Here is a 16,450-nt window from a genome sequence, read left to right as displayed (position 1 = left end):
GCCCTTTCTAAATATAGCCACGTGACCAAAATAATGCACCATTTGCTAGATTAAGGGGGCGATACGGTTTACCAGCTGACACATCTTACCCCACTCTCCCATATAGAAGTTTGCTTGCTTTTTAGGACTGAATATATGACCTCTGTAGGACTATATACTATCTTGACTGTTGGTGAAAGAAAGCATGGGGCCCCCATAAAAAATAGTATAAATAAGTATAATCATAAGCAAAGTTAGGCAATTTTTTTTATGAGATTTTAAATTGTTAATTCACCGTGGGCTTGTAGAAAACTGAGAACTTGAGCTCTAATGGTCTAATCATGATCACAAGCCTCATGGCATTTAGATCTGGCATAGCTGGGTCATGCTTAGCATTACTGAAAGCATTTCAAGCAGATTGCTAAGACTTAAACGCAATTAGGTAGTTTCAGTTCACTTGGTGCCTGTTGAGCAACATTAACCCTTTTTTACCTCATTTATTTCTCTATATACATTCGACATGTTTTGCAGTATTTAAACAAAATAGATGCATATATGTTTGTAGGCCTACTTTAATTATTCTCTAGTGAAACTCCTCAAAGCTAACATTGGCATATAAAGTAATACCTTGTTTTTTCAAAAACATATTTTGCTTGTGGTTTACATTCACATATCCACTGTCTAGATCAGACAAATATTTAAGGTACAAAGGTGTCACTCTGTTTACCTTAGGGACCATTCACGATTCAAATACCTCACTTCCTGTGCCTTATTTGGCTATTCGGATTGCACTCACACTTAATTGAATACCTTACGTAATTAATATTTAATATTTTTATAAATACGAAAAATGTAATCGAACTTAATTTGGCCACTGTAAATTTGATCATGAAGAGTTCAGAAATGTTGTTTCTCCCGTGATGACTCCGCCTCTTAATAAACACCTCCTACTATAAACCCGCCTCCAATTGCTCATTGGTCGTTTGCTAATCTACGTCAACATTCTCTGAACAGAGGTGGCAGTCGCTACAGTGTGGCTGCAGTAAGCGTCAGGACGGTCGGAGTTGTGTATATAATACGCATTTTGTGTTATTAACAGACCGCTGACGGTATGAAACACGCAAGAGTCGTGCAGTGAGCTCGGAATACATCCTTTCTGAAGTGTACAGGTAAGCTGCTCTCGGTGGAGTTGGTTAAACTGATAGTTTCGCTCAACCGCACACTGCAACAGGTGGATAATATATAATATGCCTTAGTGGACAGAAATATGCAGAATGGTTTTCATTTAGAAGGGATGCACATTAAATATGCATTAGTGTAGTTTGTATACTAAAATGCATGTATTTTTAATAAGGCAAAAGTGTCTTTGCACTTACATTATTATTACACAAGGGGGTCTTTATTCTCAAGTGTATGTTTGGGGGACTTTGTGTCACCAAAGAAAGATGTGATCATGAAGAACTGATCAGACCGTCTAAAAAAAGTTATTATAGATAGATAGAATAATATATAATGAATAAATAATTATTATTATTTTTCAATTATTTGTACTGTATGGTCACTATTATAGTGGTCTTTATATAGTATTGTGATATAGTGAATTCTTGATATTAGAACTAAGTAGTGCTTTTATGACTCATAAACTCATGTCACTCTGTGGACTTCATCTTAAAATGCCAATATTTTACAGAACGGGATCATGGGTTAAATATTAGTTTGGAAGGGTTTTTGGCACAGTTCTTTGTCGGTTCATAACTGTGTTGCATTACTTGGTTCTATCAAATGGGTCACAGTAGATTTAGCTGAATTATTCAGTGTTCGTTTGGCCCAGTAATATGTGTAAGATAAATTTAGAGTGGTTTGAAAGGTTGCAGTAATGCTGAGCATTGTTCGGTGGAAACTAGACACTAAGGTTTTATCCGTTGTTGAAACTCTATCAGTCTTCTGGTGAAAAAAGACTCCCCATGCCTCCCAACATCCTCGGTGGGCTTTGTAGGATCCAGGTGTAACACAGCATGCAAGACATTGAATACACACACAAATGCAGTTGCAGCTAGAAGCTAAATGCCAGAACACACCTAAACTCTAATATTTCATTGGACCGACTTTAGCTTTGATTACGGCGCTCATTCATCATGGCATTGTTTCGACAATCTCATGCAACGTCACAACATTTACTCCTGTCCAGAGTTGCATAAAGTTTTGGCCGAGATCTTGTATTGATGACGGGGGTGTTGAACCACTCCGTAAAGTCTTCTCCAGCACATCCCAAAGACTTTCAATGGGGTTAAGGTCAGGACTCTGTGGTGAAAATGATTCCTCATGCTCCCTGAACCACTCTTTCACAATTTGAGCCTTATAGATCTTGGCATTATCATCCTGGAATAAGCTCGTGCCATCAGGGAAGAAAAATCCATTGATGGGATAACCTGGTCATTCAGTACATTCAGGTAGTCAGCTGACTTCATTTTATTGCCGCATAACTTTGCTGAGCCTCGACCTGACCAACTGAAGCAACCCCAAATCATAAAACTGCCTCCAGAGGCTTGTACAGTGGGCACTATGCATGATGGGTGCATCACTTTTCCATTGCTCCACAGTCCAATCTTCATGCTCCCTAGCAAACTGAAGTCGCCTTTTCCGATTAGCATCACTAACAAGTGGCTTTCTTGTGGCCACACAGCTGTATAGTCCCAATCCTGTAAATTCTCATCTTTTTTTCCGACCTCATTTCTTCCGTGAAGCTGACGGTTCACCACTATCCTTCCAGGTTTTAATAATGCATTGGACAGTTCCAGTGATTTCATTAATCTCCTTAGTTGTTTTTTTTGCTTGATGCAGGTCAATCATTTTCCCCTTCTGAAACACATTAACATCTTTTCCATGAACACAGGATCCGTCTTCCGACATGGTTGTTTAAGAAATGAGAAGCTACACGCTGCATCAGTTAGGGTTAAAAGAATTGTTGCCAGCTGAAACATATTAATCCCTGCAATAATGATCCAATCATAGGCTCTTATGTATCTGCTTATTTAAATCCAAAAGGCGACTTTTTATTTTTGGCCAGGTAGTGTATTTCGCTTGCCACCAATAAGGCACACCTTCCAAATTCACAGATACTTTATATAGGAACACATCTTCTAGATCCACAAAATGCATGCAGACAGAGCTTTTTATCACAACTGATGTTCTTGAACAACAAAGATGTTTTTCAGTTTTGCTATAGAACCCATGACAGGTGCAATTATTCTTGCACGCTGTCCAGTATCGCCATGCATACTTTTATGTCTGGCTATTGACGTGAGTTATGTTTCACTGCAATAATCATTTGTCCATGAAGTGACATTTGCAGTAATGACCTTTTGAATGAAGACAATATGAGTAAAACGGTTGATTGTCTAGGTGTTAACACATTTCCTTTAACAAACATCCACAATGCAAACTGGTTTATCCAGGCAACAGCTCACTATAACAAACTTGTTTGACTTTCACATACAAACTGTGAATGCTGAACTAAGGGATAGTTCACCCAGAAATTAAAATTTGGTCGTCATTTATTTACCCTCATGTCGTTCCAAACATTTCTTTCTTCCAGGGAACACAAAGGAGATGTTAAGCAAAATGTTTAGTCTCAGTTACACTTCACTTTCATCGTATGGAAAACAATGCAATGAAAGTGAATGGTGATTGAGACTAACATTCTGCTTAACATCTCCTTTGTGTTCCCTGGAAGAAATTAAGTCATATGGTTTGGAATGACATGAAAGAGTGTGAATGATGACAGAAGTTTCATTTCTGGGTCTACTATCCCTGTTCTGGGGTAATTGTAGCTAAAAACGTTTTCATATCGGCGCATATCGGTAAAATATACACCGATACCGATATATCGGTGAAAGGCTATTATCGGCCGACCGATATATCGGTCGGGCAGTAGTCATCGTTAGAGTTTCATGTTATGTTAAATGAGATCAACCGACTATTCGACATGGAAAATATTTTGACAATTTTTTATTGTCGATGTTGTCAATAAAGTCAACTAATTGTTTCAGCCCTAATGCTAAGGTATTGTGGCTAGTTACCAAGATGTTCCAATGTAGTTGATCAGGTGTTCTGAGTGGTTTTTAGTATGTTGCTATGCGGTTGCTAGGGTGTTCTGGGTAGTTGCTAGGTGGGTAGTTTCAAGTCTTTGTGATATACTGGTCGCTATGGCTTGAGTCCCTCTTGGGTCTTTACATCAGTGGTGTCATAGAATCATATTACTATATTTAAATTTTTTACAAAAGTATTTTTTGCATGGCTCTTTGTACGTATTGCGATAGTTTCCTGATGAAATGAACATTAGAGGTGTTAAAACAACAATTACTTTTATTCCCTTTCACATAAATCACGAGTAACACGTTAGATTATCAGTTCATAAACACTTTTTACCCTGTTCCTCACACAGTGTTATGACATCTAAACACTTTTACTATAGCGCGTGACTTGCAAGGCGACACATTTTAACGTTTCATTACAAACTACTTTGACAAGCTTGTTCGTGTGTGATCAAATTACACGATAGCTCAACTGATAGAGCATTGCACTTGCGATGCAAGGATCGGGGTACAAGTACTGAAGAGCACGCAAGTCCACACATGAGCCCAAAGTGTCATAGAAGCACCACAAAATGGCGTGGTTGCTTCAGCAATTGCGTTTTTCATCTCGCATTTGCTTTAATGACACTATCGGTTAGGTTTAGGTTTAGGGTAAGGAGGTTTAATGATTTAAAACTCGATAGAACATTAACCTAAAAAAAACTCATCTGTTTGGGAGACAATTTAACTCATTTTAGCGGCACTTAGTGGACATTTTACCTCGGAACTGCCACAATACGTGTAATGAACCACGTAGCCTAATATAATTTTGCAAAAAGAGATCAGGCTACAAAAAGCACTTTGAAAAGTACTAGCACTAGTAATAGTGTTGCTTTTTGTAGCATTATTTCAGTATTAGAAATCAATTGACATAATTCATCAACTGAGTGAGTTGTGTACAATAACTTGTATGACTAACTCATAAAGAGGAAGCAGCGTGATACAAACGGCCGACCATCAGCTCCCTGGGGAAATTCCTGTAGAATGTGACAGAATGCTTCAGCGAGTGATCAAGTGAGACAAAAACCTACTGTAGGACAATGAGACGACGGACATTATAATGTTAATCTGCAGAGGATAATTCCTCTCTATTGGTCAAGATTTGCACCATTTTCTAATGACCATACCCAAGCAGGAATTTAGTGAAACTTTTGTAATGCATTGATTTAATGAGATCAAGTTAATAATAAAATTAAAAAGCCCCTGAGAATTTTTTTTTTTTCTGTTATTTTGTTTCTGGGTGAATTTTAGAAAACCTATCAAGAACATATACGAATCACATTTCACCCCAAAATCAAAAGAAGAAAATACGAAATTATATTTTGCTGAAGTGTGTAATTTTGTGGATGTTTAAATTAGGGCTGTTGATTTAATGCCTCAATATAGTGCGATTAATTATATTAAAATTTTGGGCAATTAATCATGTCCCCGGACTGTAAAAATTATTATTTCCACCATCAGAGCAACTCAAGCTTGAAGTACCACCTGTTTTCAGCAGGGGGCAGTAAGCGAAACTCCAGCTGTATAAGCAATGCACAGCTTATACAGAGAACAAACCACACTCAGCCTTGCTTGAGACAGCACAAGATGAAGACGTGTTCTTGCATTCAAACACAGCTAGAAAGGGCGCAATTCCGAATGCAGGTGTCTCAAGATGTGTTTTTCTAAGTTTCAAACTACATTTTGGACACAGCGATGTAATAACGCTGTTTATGACGTGACACAACAAAAGTAAAACACTCTAAAAGCATCCGTCTGTCGTATGTATACATTGACGAGTACTTAGATTTATTATAAGGGCTTTTCTATCTCAGAGAGTTTGATGAATTTGATTGCAAAATGGATTGCTGTGGACTGTAGGTCAATGATAGGCTTAAGTTCAATAAAATGGAAATAAACAATAGATATCCTTCTAAAGCAACTTTTTTTTATATTGGTCCTCATCTTGTGCTGTCTCAAGTGTCAAGCAAAACTGAGTGTGGTTTGCTCTCTGTATAAGCTGCGCGTTGCCAATACAGCTAGAGTTTTGCCGACTGCCCCCTGTTGAAAACAGGTGGTACTTCAAGCATGAATTGCTCCGATGCAGGGGTGTAAAGTAATTGAGTAAAAATACTTAAGTATTTTTGGGGGGGATTTGTACTTTACTTGAATGCAATTTAAACAGAATACTTGTACTTTTACTTAATTATGTTTCCAAAGAAAAAATACTACTTTTTACTCCTTACAATTTTATTCAAACTTGAAAAGTACTCATTAAATTTTTTGCCACCTTTTCACTGCATCCGACAAATGACAGACCAGAGGTGAGTCATTTAAAATAGTGTGTCGCACGGCAGCTGTAGAGGCATAATTTTGGAACTGATTTGAGCTTCGGATATGTTGAAATATTTGTTCGTATGTAACCATCTGACTGAATTTGATGTATTCATTCAAAACTATGAGCACGAAGTGAGAAACACTGGTGGTTTTTTGTCCTAAGCTCTGTTCTAAATGCCTGCTACTTCTACAGATTGGACAGTTTGAAGTTAAAAATGATCATTCGTTGCAAATATATATATATATACACATACACACACACAGTACTGTGCAAAAGTTTTAGGCACTTGTGAAAAATGTTGCATAGTGAGGATGTCTTCAAAAATAATTACATAAATAGTTTTTATTTATCACTTAATGTCATACAAAGTCCAGTAAACATAAAAAAGCTAAATCAATATTCGGTGTGACCACCTTTGCCTTTAAAACAGCCCCAATACTCCTAGGTACACCTAGACACAGTTTTTCTTGGTTGTTGGCAGATAGGATGTTTCAAGCTTCTTGGAGAATTCACCACAGTTCTTCTATCTATTTAGGCTGTCTCAACTCGCTTCTGTCTCTTCATGTAATCTCAGACAGACACGATGTTCAGTGGGGGGCTTTGTGGGGGCCATGACATCTGTTGCTGGGCTCCCTGTTCTTCTATTCTAATCTTTTCTATTTGCAGAAGGAATATTTGGGAGTCTAAAATGTATATTTCCTATTGACACACTAAAGCTAAAGATATAAATAACCATCTTAAGACAAATGCTTTTGTGAAACATCTTATGTGCCTAAGACTTTTGCACAGTACTGTGTGTGTATATATATATATATATATATATATATATATATATATATATATATATATAAAATCAAAAGGCTTTTGTAAATAAATGTGTACATGTAATTTAATAATATTTAAATCATATCTATGAATTTCTACTCCATATTTGCTGAATTATTATTGTTGTTGTTTTTGTTAGCCAACTATTAATTATAATAACTATAAAACCAGAAATTATAATAATAATGATCATAAAAATAATGGAAACTGAGTAAATATTAATTATGAATTTTATTGAATTCATCCATCTGCTCAACAGCAAGGTTTGGTAGCAAACCTCAGAAAACAATTCACAAAACCAACAACATAAGTAACTTTCTTCAAAGCTTCAATTTAAAAATTTTTTTTATCTTTCTCTGTGTCTCAAAGGATTAGGTGATCTAACATCACAATTCGTGAGTGCCTTCTCCCATGCAATTAACATTGCGTGACTGGCAACATTTTTGCTAAATAACATTATGTGGTTCATTACACGTCTCAGGGCAGTTTCGGAGTGAAATGTCCACTGTGTGCCGCTAAAAAAAGAGTGAAATGTTCCCCCGAACAGATGAGGTTTTTAAGGTTAATGTTCAATCGAGATTTAAATCAACAAAACCGACCTCCCTACCCTAAACCTTAAACTTAAACCTAACCGATAGTGTCAGAAAAAGCAAATGCGAGATGAAACAAACACGTCATTTTGACTTGTCGGCTCGTGTGCTCTTCAGGACTCGTACCCCATTCCTTTGAATCGCATATTAAATGCTCTTTCAGTTGAGCTACCGTGCAATTTGATCACACTTAAACAAGCTTGGAAATGTAGTTGGTTATGTAACGCAAACATTAAAATGAGTCATGCACTATAATAAGTGTTTATATGTCATAAAATAACATTGTGTGAGGAACGGTGAAAAGTGTTTCTATAATCTGTCATTTTACTCGTGATTTGAGTGAAAGGGGATAAAAGTAATTGTTTTAGCGCCTGTAGTGTTCATTCCACCAGGAAATTGCTGTGTTATGTACAACAGGCGACATCAAAATCATTTTGCAAAATGTAGTTATTGTAACATGATTCTTTGACCAGATTGCGAATGCCACGGGGGGAGAAATATGACAGTCGTCAGAGACAGCAAAAAGGTGACTTAAGCCAATCGAATTCATCAACATCCTCTCTCATATAATCTCCTCTCTTGATTTCATTCTAGCTAGGATTTTATTTTTTTTTACTTTTAATACTTATGTACAGTTTAATGTGAATACTTTTTTACTTTCACTCAAGTATGTTTTTGGCTAGATACTTGGACTTTTAATTGAGTACAGTAAGTTGACTTAAGCATAATTTCTGAGTACTTTTTACACCCCTGCTCCTATGCTGCTCCGATAGTAGGAATATTCCTTACCACAGTCCGGGAACAAGATTAATTGCGGTAATCTTTTATATAATTAATTGCACTGCATTAAGGCATTAAATCAACAGCCCTAATTTAAACATCCACAAAATGACACACTTCATTTCTTATTTTCCGTCTTTTGATTTTGGGGTGAAATGTGATTCACATGTGCTCTTGATTGGTACATTATGAAAATATACATAGTTTTTCATAATTTTGGTTACATTTTGGCTTTTTAAAAATGAACAAATCCATGTATTTTATCAATAAATCTGATACGATTTTGTTAAATCTTTATTGATTAATTGCATAAATTTAGTATTTACATTGAATTGTTAAAGGAACAGTTCACCCAAAAATGAACATTTGCTGATAATTTACTCACCCTCAGGCCATCCAAGATGTATCAGAGTTTCTTTCTTCATCAAAACAGAATTTAAGATTTTTAGGATTTCATTTCAGGCCTCCTCCTCTAAACAATGCAAGTGAATGTACTCCATTTTTTTGACGGTCCAAAATGCATATTTAGGGTGCATCAAAATGTTCACTTCTGTACATCTCTGTGACGTGCGCTCATGAGAGGGATGACGTAAGCTCGTTGGTAAGGTTACGCGTCACGTGGAGGAGGAGTCAGGAAGCGCGTCATTGTTTTTTAAAAATTATTATTATTATTATTATTATTATTTGGAAATGATTTTTTATTTTATTTTATATTGTTTTGAAATTGTTTTGGACTGTTTTGATTTGTGAACGGCACTTGGTCTGTGCTCTGTGCAAGTTTCTCTTGTAAACAATGACGCGCTTCCTGACTCCTCCTCCACGTGACACGTGACCTCACTAACGAGCTTACGTCATCCCTCTCATGAGCGCACATCACAAAGATGTACGGAAGCGAACATTTGTAGTTAAAAATATGTATAAGTATTGTTTTGTTTCTCAAAATAATCAATCGTTTGCGTTCAGAAGAACTTTATTTGTCAGTTGGAATCATGTGGATTATTTTGGTGCACCCTAAATATGCATTTTGGATCGTCAAAAAATGGAGGACATTCACTTGCATTGTTTATAGGAGGAGGCCTGAAACGAAATCCTAAAAGTCTTAAATTTTGTTTTGATGAAGAAAGAAACTCTGATACATCTTGGATGGCCTGAGGGTGAGTAAATTATCAGCAAATTTTCATTTTTGGGTGAACTATTCCTTTAAACACGTTCTAAAAACTGGTACTCTCTCTTTAAGAAATCCGTCTTTTTTTTTCACCCAATTTGGAATACCCAATGCGCTCTAAGTCCTCGTGGTGGCGTAGTGATTCACCTCAATCCGGGTGGCGGAGGATGAATCTCAGTTGCCTCCGCATCTGAGACCATCAACCCGCGCATCTTATCACGTGGCTTGTTGAGCGCATTGCCATGGAGACATAGCGCATGTGGAGGCTTCACGCCATCCACTGCGGCATCCACGCTCAACTCACCACGCGCCCCACCGAGAACGAACCACATTATAGTGACCACGAGGAGGATATTCCATGTGACTCTACCCTCCCTAGCAACCGGGCCAATTTGGTTGCTTAGGAGACCTGGCTGGAGTCACTCAGCACGCCCTGGAATTCAAACTAACAAACTCCAGCGTCTTTTACCACTGAGCTACCCAGGCCCAAGAAATCCGTCTTTTCTGTAAAGAACGTCTGTAGATGAGTGCATGTTAACACGAGGGACTCGAATGCCATTATTTCATATTTCATATGGCATAAATGTTTCTTTTTTGTTGTTTTTGATCAACAACTGACTGTAGAGAACAGAAAGGGTATTAAAAGATACATTATTCAATGAGTTGCATGGATCTCGTTGGACACATTACACGGAACAACTTTTACTCTCAACAGCAGAAAAAGGATCTCGCAGATGAATACTTCACCACAATACTACACAATTAATTCACGGGTGAGTAAAACCTAAACATTTACCAGCCAGTTGCCAAATATATAAATTATAGTCGCATAGCGCAAAATTTTGCTGCAAATGTGAGTGATTTCCTCTCATTGTAGTGGAGGGTTGCGCATAGAGTAAAAGATCTATCTTGGGATTTAAGAATCGATAATGAGATCGTTTAAATGAAGATCGCGATGTATCAGGAAAATCAGTATTTTTACTCACCCCTATAAAAGTTAAGAATAACAGAACAAAACAAAATAAATTTAGTAAAACAGCAATTTTAAGCATGAGACGAATTAAATAATAAATAGATACTAGGCTGAGTAAGCTGGGGTCAATTCTAATCAATATAAGTGATTTTAAAAAGAAAAAGATATAATTATAACTTAATTTTTATTAGCTTTTTTGGGGTGCAATGTGACCTGGACAAGATTGTCTCTTGGAGATTCTCCATGTTTAAGAAAATAAAGAAAATGTCTATTCCAAGATCATTTTAACGTTTTGGAAGGCATAACTCAATCCCCTCATGATATTGGCTCTCACCCTGTCAGAAGATACGGTTTCAACCTCAGATGAGAACATGAGTGAGATGAACCGTCAGTGCGTCTCACATAAATCCGCTGTCATTTCAGCTTGTGAAGGAGCTATTTACAATATGCTGACATGTGGCTGACGTGGCATTTATCCCATAATTACAGTATATTTCAAACACTAAATGTCTGAGTCAGCGGAAATACTGGAGCTACACTTAAAGTCCTGTTTGGAGTGGATAAGCTTGTAAATGTAGTTGTAATGCAAACGTTAAAATCTATTGCTTTTCAAGTCATGCGCTATAGTAAAAGTGTTAGATGTCATAAGATAACATTGTGTGTGGAACAAGGCGAAAATTAAGTGTTTATGAACTGATAATCTGCCGATTTACTCGTGATTTGTGTGAAAGTGAATTAAAGTCAATGTTTTTAGCGCCTTTAATTATATGGTTGGTTGCATTTCATTATCAGTATTTTAGCATTGTTTTTCCCTGCTGTTGAACGTGACCTAATGTAAGTACAGACCCAACAGTTGAGAACATTCTTTCTTTTGAAATTATGAAAAGTGCTGGAGTATCACATTTGTCACATAACTTTTATATTAAGATTTTAATTGCAGCGATTATCTTTTAATTGTTCATTCATAAAGACCTTTGTGGTGAACGTCAAACTTTCTCCGAAGTGACTTTCAATTTGCTCTAGTTGCTGGTAAGGACCTCTTCTTTGCTAAGATCTTAATATCTTGAGATCTGTAATTCTCAGAGGGCTTGTACAGATAGTTTTATGCAGTGCAAGGGGAAAATTGTGGATAAAATTTGACAAATATGGTAGGGCATGTCTGAAATGATTGTTAATCAGTATTTTTGTTTTGCAGTCTTTGTTTTCAGTAAAAATATCTAAACATCCTTAAAACAAGATACATTTACTTGAGAAGCAAAATTAAGATTGTTTTATATATATATATATATAGAATAGAGTATATCTTGAAATGTTGATTTTTCTTTTCATTTAATAGTTTTAAAAAAAATAGTTTTAAGCATAATTAGTGTGTTTTATGCTTAAAACAAGAAGAAAAAGAAACGATTTGCAAATGTGGAAAGAAAAATAAACTTAATTCAAGATATGACAAATAATAAAATATTATGCAATTTTGCTTTTCAAGTAAATGTATCTTTTACGCATAAATATAACAAAATTTAGTGAGGTTTATCCTTAAAATAGAGCATTTAAGTTTGAACGGAACAGAACACTGAGGCCATTATTAAAAAGTCACAGCAAAGACTACAGGGTTGAGGAAAATGAACTCCTTCGGTGTTCAAAGGTCTATTCTTATAACTTTTTATAGTTCCTTTATTGAGAGTATGTTTCTCTTTCATATGTTGGTTTTCCTCACTGTCTATCAAAAACAAAAACCGCCTTCAAGCCATTGTTAAACTATGCTCAAAAATGACTGGTGTACCTTTATGTAGTTTAACTGTATTTTATGAGCAACAGGTGATAAGAAGGGCTTATAGCATCATGGGAGATGAAACGCATCCCTTGCACTCTCAGTTCAAGCTTTTGCCCCTTGGGAAGCGTCTACGTGGTGTAAGGTGCCTTACAAATCGATATGAATTTACCTTTGTGCCTGTGGCTGTTCAACTGTGTGATGGGTGATATCAAAGTTTCTTATCATTATTATTGTATTTTTATGTATTTATTTATTTATCTTTAATATTTATTCTCAATAAGATCTGGTATGCTGTGTTCTTGTGCAGTTCTAGTGGTGTTGTGTGAAGCACTGCTGTATCCCTATATGAATTGCCCCGCAGGGATTAATAAAGTTCTAATAAAAAGAATAAGAGTAATATTTGCCAAAGTGTTAAGATAAATGAGCAATTTTTTTTGATAAGTACATGATTAAAATCTAATGCAATTTTGCTTCTCAAGTGAATTTATCTTGTTTTAGGCATATATTTACATTTAGTAGTATTTTTGCTTTAAACAAGAATTTTTTTTGTCAATGTATAAAAAAGAACTTTATTCAAGATATGCTTCTATTTTTTTTAAACAAATAATGAAATATTATGCAATTTTGCTTCTCAAGTAAATTGATCTTGTTTTACGTGTAATTCTAACAAAATTTAGTTAGGTTTATGCTTAAAACAAGAAAAAATGCCAATGTGGGAAGAAAAATTAACTTAATTCTTTCAGATAAAAAGTAATAAATCTTATGCAATTTTGCTTCTCAAGTAAATTTATCTTGTCGTATCTTGTAGGTATAAATTAACAACATTTAATAGGATTTTTGCTTTAATCTAAAGTTTTGTTTTTGAAGTAAATGTGTCTTGTTTTAAGGATGTTTAGATATTTTTACTGGAAGCGATACCAAAACACAAATTTTTTTTTTTCTTTTTTTTTTTTTTTTTCCAGTGTAGACTATGTAAATCAAGTGGGAAAATGTTCTTCGCCGGTTAGATGTGGCTTATATAATATTTCTCAATGTCAGCGTGTAAACTGTTGTGGTTGGTTATTGTTTTAACACACTCATATCAGTTCACATACATGCAAGGGGACATGTGCTTTACGTGGTTCAGTTGATCAAACCGTTTTCATTTGCAAGTCAAATTTGAGAGGAACAAATGCAAATGTTCCATGTCGAACAGTGTCTGCTGTTGTTTTTCTTGTGAAAACTGAACATTTGGTTTTTATTATTCGCTGGTATGTATAGCAGCAGTGGCTCTGGACATGTGACCCTAAGCTTATGGCTTTGTTTGGAATAGCATACTACCATTCTACTACCTATTATGTCTACCATTAATATTTCTGCAGTATATATGTATACTGTGCATGCATGCAGAGTACCCGGATGACCAACTACATGGCCTTCCATTGTTCAGTTTGATGAATGAGCCTGAAGGAAAATCAGATAAAATATTTTCTATAATTTTTTTGATCAGACTGCCAAATGTTAAGGCATTTTTACACAAAATTGTATTTAAAAAAAAAAGAAAAGAAAATGGCAAAATAACAATTTAATTTACTTGTGATAACTGGATGCACTCGCTGAATTATTCATACAATGTGATAAGGTAGTAAATAGTAAGGAAGGTAGTAGTCCATTCTGAACATGAGCCATGTCTGGTCGGTCATTAAGTTTTTAATGAGCAGAAGAAGAAAGAAATTAGGCTGACTCACCTAAGAAAAAGGCATTGTTCTGTTTTCAGACTAAATTTTGTCCCCCAGTGTGAACAGCTCCATAGGAATGTATTGTTTCTATTCAAAATCTTGAATGCCATATATTTGTGGCCAATATTTGCACTTGGTATTAATAGGCCTTTAATTGGTGTATTGTACCATCACTTTAAAAAAAAAAAAAAAGTAAAACATTTTGGTGTCTTAAAATAATGACATGATTCTCTGACTTCACCTTTGCCTTGTAGCATGATTGTCAGCAGTCTCAAGGTCATTGAATAGGAATCCAGACAGGAATGTTTTAACAGTCAGATTTGATGTAATGTTTTCATCTGTTGAGAGAGACAGTACAGAGCATACACACTTGGGTGAATCTCACAAAGAAAGGTCTGGATCATATTTCACCCCAAAATCAAAAGGAAAAAATAAGAAATCATATTTTGCCGAAAGCCTATATTTATGACCATTAAGATTTTTTGCATTGTGACAGGTTTTTAGCTTGCTGTTCTCTCTTTTTTTTTTTTTTTTCTCAATGCAAAAACTGTAGTGGTCCTAAAAATAGGCTTAGTTTTCCTTAAGCAAAATATATTGACTTATTTTCTCTATTTTTATTTTGGGATGAAATATGAGCCAGGCATATTCTTCATGAGATTCACCCACTTATCTTGAGTCTGATCCTGAGTGCTCTTCAAAGTAAGCAACATTCTTGTTGAAGTTATTGAGGAAGGTAAATTATATGTTAGTGTTTGTTCTAGAGCTGGTCTTAATAATTAACCAATTCCTCAAACCAGCGATAGAATAATCAGTTTATGCAGTTCAACAGTTTTGGTGTATCTAGAGCCTTATTAGTGTAGATAAATATAAAATGAGCTGATATAAATTCACGGTTTACTTTATTTACGATATTATTTGTATGGTGTTTGTATTATGTTAAAATGTGTATAATAGGGTGAATCTCACAAAAGCAGTCTAGAACATGTCTGGGACATTTTACACTCAAATGAAAAAAAAAAAACGAATTATATTTTACTTAAAGAAAATTAAGCATATGTTTAGGACGATTGGAATTTGTTGAATTGTGACATTATTTTCCATGCCAACTGAGCACATTTTCCCTCCCAATTACTTTTTCATTTCTGTAATGCCAAATAATTTTATTGTCACTACCGTAATTGTGGGAAAAAATTATGACAATATTAAATGATAAAGTATTTATACATTATGGTAGTATTAGTCATATTGCCTTTAATTTATGCTTATTTTAATAGGAAAAAATGACTGTAGTAAAGCAATGAGGGTTTAATGAGAATCACCTTTGAGAATAATAAAAAATAAAAAAGTCTGGATGCATTATGGTAATGACAAATTAGGCCAAAAATGTGCCTAACTGTAAAAAAAAACAAACAAAAAAAAAACAAAATATTTTTTTTAATTTTGAGGTGAAACGTGACCTGGATGTGTTTTCACGAAATTCACGAAACAAACATTTTCACAAAAATTTCTCCTAATTGTTTAAAATAAAAAATAAATAAAAAAAAAGGCGTCTGAACACAATGTAGTCATAAATTAGGCCGAAAATGTGTTTGTCTAATTTTGTTCATTTTATTATGGGGTGAAATGTGACCTGGACATGTTTTCATGAGATTTATGAAAATGAATTTTTTTATTTTTTTTTATTTAATGCATTATGGTAATGACAAATTAGGCCAAAAATGTGCCTAACTGTAAAAAAAAACAAACAAAAAAAAAACAATATTTTTTTTTTAATTTTGAGGTGAAACGTGACCTGGATGTGTTTTCACGAAATTCACGAAACAAACATTTTCACTAAAATAACACCTAATTGTCTTAAAAAAACAAAACAAAGTAAAACGTCTGAACACAAAGAGGTAATGAATAATTAGGCCAAAAATGTGCTTAATTGTCTAATTTTTTTCATTATATTTTGTGGTGAAATGTGACCTGGACATGTTTCCGCCAGATTTACGAAACAAACATTTTCACCAAAATGAATTGTCTAAAAAAACAAACAAAAAAAAAAACAAACAAGTAAAACGTCTGGATGCATTAAGGTAATGAGGTGAACACAAAACATAAACACTTTCACAAAAATTACACCTATTTGTCTAAAATGTAAAAAAAACAACAAAGTAAAACATCTGAACACAGTACAATAATGAAAAATTAGACCGA

The 16,450-nt window shown here is 34.9% G+C and overlaps 1 protein-coding gene across 4 annotated transcripts in view; it reads left to right on the top strand.

Moving 5' to 3' along the window:
* Nucleotides 1-1,001: 1,001 nt before the first annotated feature.
* Nucleotides 1,002-16,450, top strand: part of LOC127429328 (protein Shroom1-like) — a 69,308-nt gene continuing 53,859 nt past the window's right edge. For 3 of the 4 annotated variants that reach the window (XM_051678290.1, XM_051678294.1, XM_051678293.1), the window contains exon 1: nt 1,002-1,148. The gene's annotated coding sequence lies outside the window, so the exon portion shown is untranslated. The remainder of the gene's footprint in view (nt 1,149-16,450) is intronic. The other variant, XM_051678291.1, reaches the window with a different exon arrangement.

This window comes from Myxocyprinus asiaticus, chromosome 38, assembly GCF_019703515.2.
Source record: "Myxocyprinus asiaticus isolate MX2 ecotype Aquarium Trade chromosome 38, UBuf_Myxa_2, whole genome shotgun sequence".
NCBI classification, from domain to species: Eukaryota; Metazoa; Chordata; class Actinopteri; order Cypriniformes; family Catostomidae; genus Myxocyprinus; species Myxocyprinus asiaticus.
The sequence above is the reverse complement of the archived record's forward strand: the minus strand, read 5'-3'. Positions and strand labels throughout refer to the sequence as shown.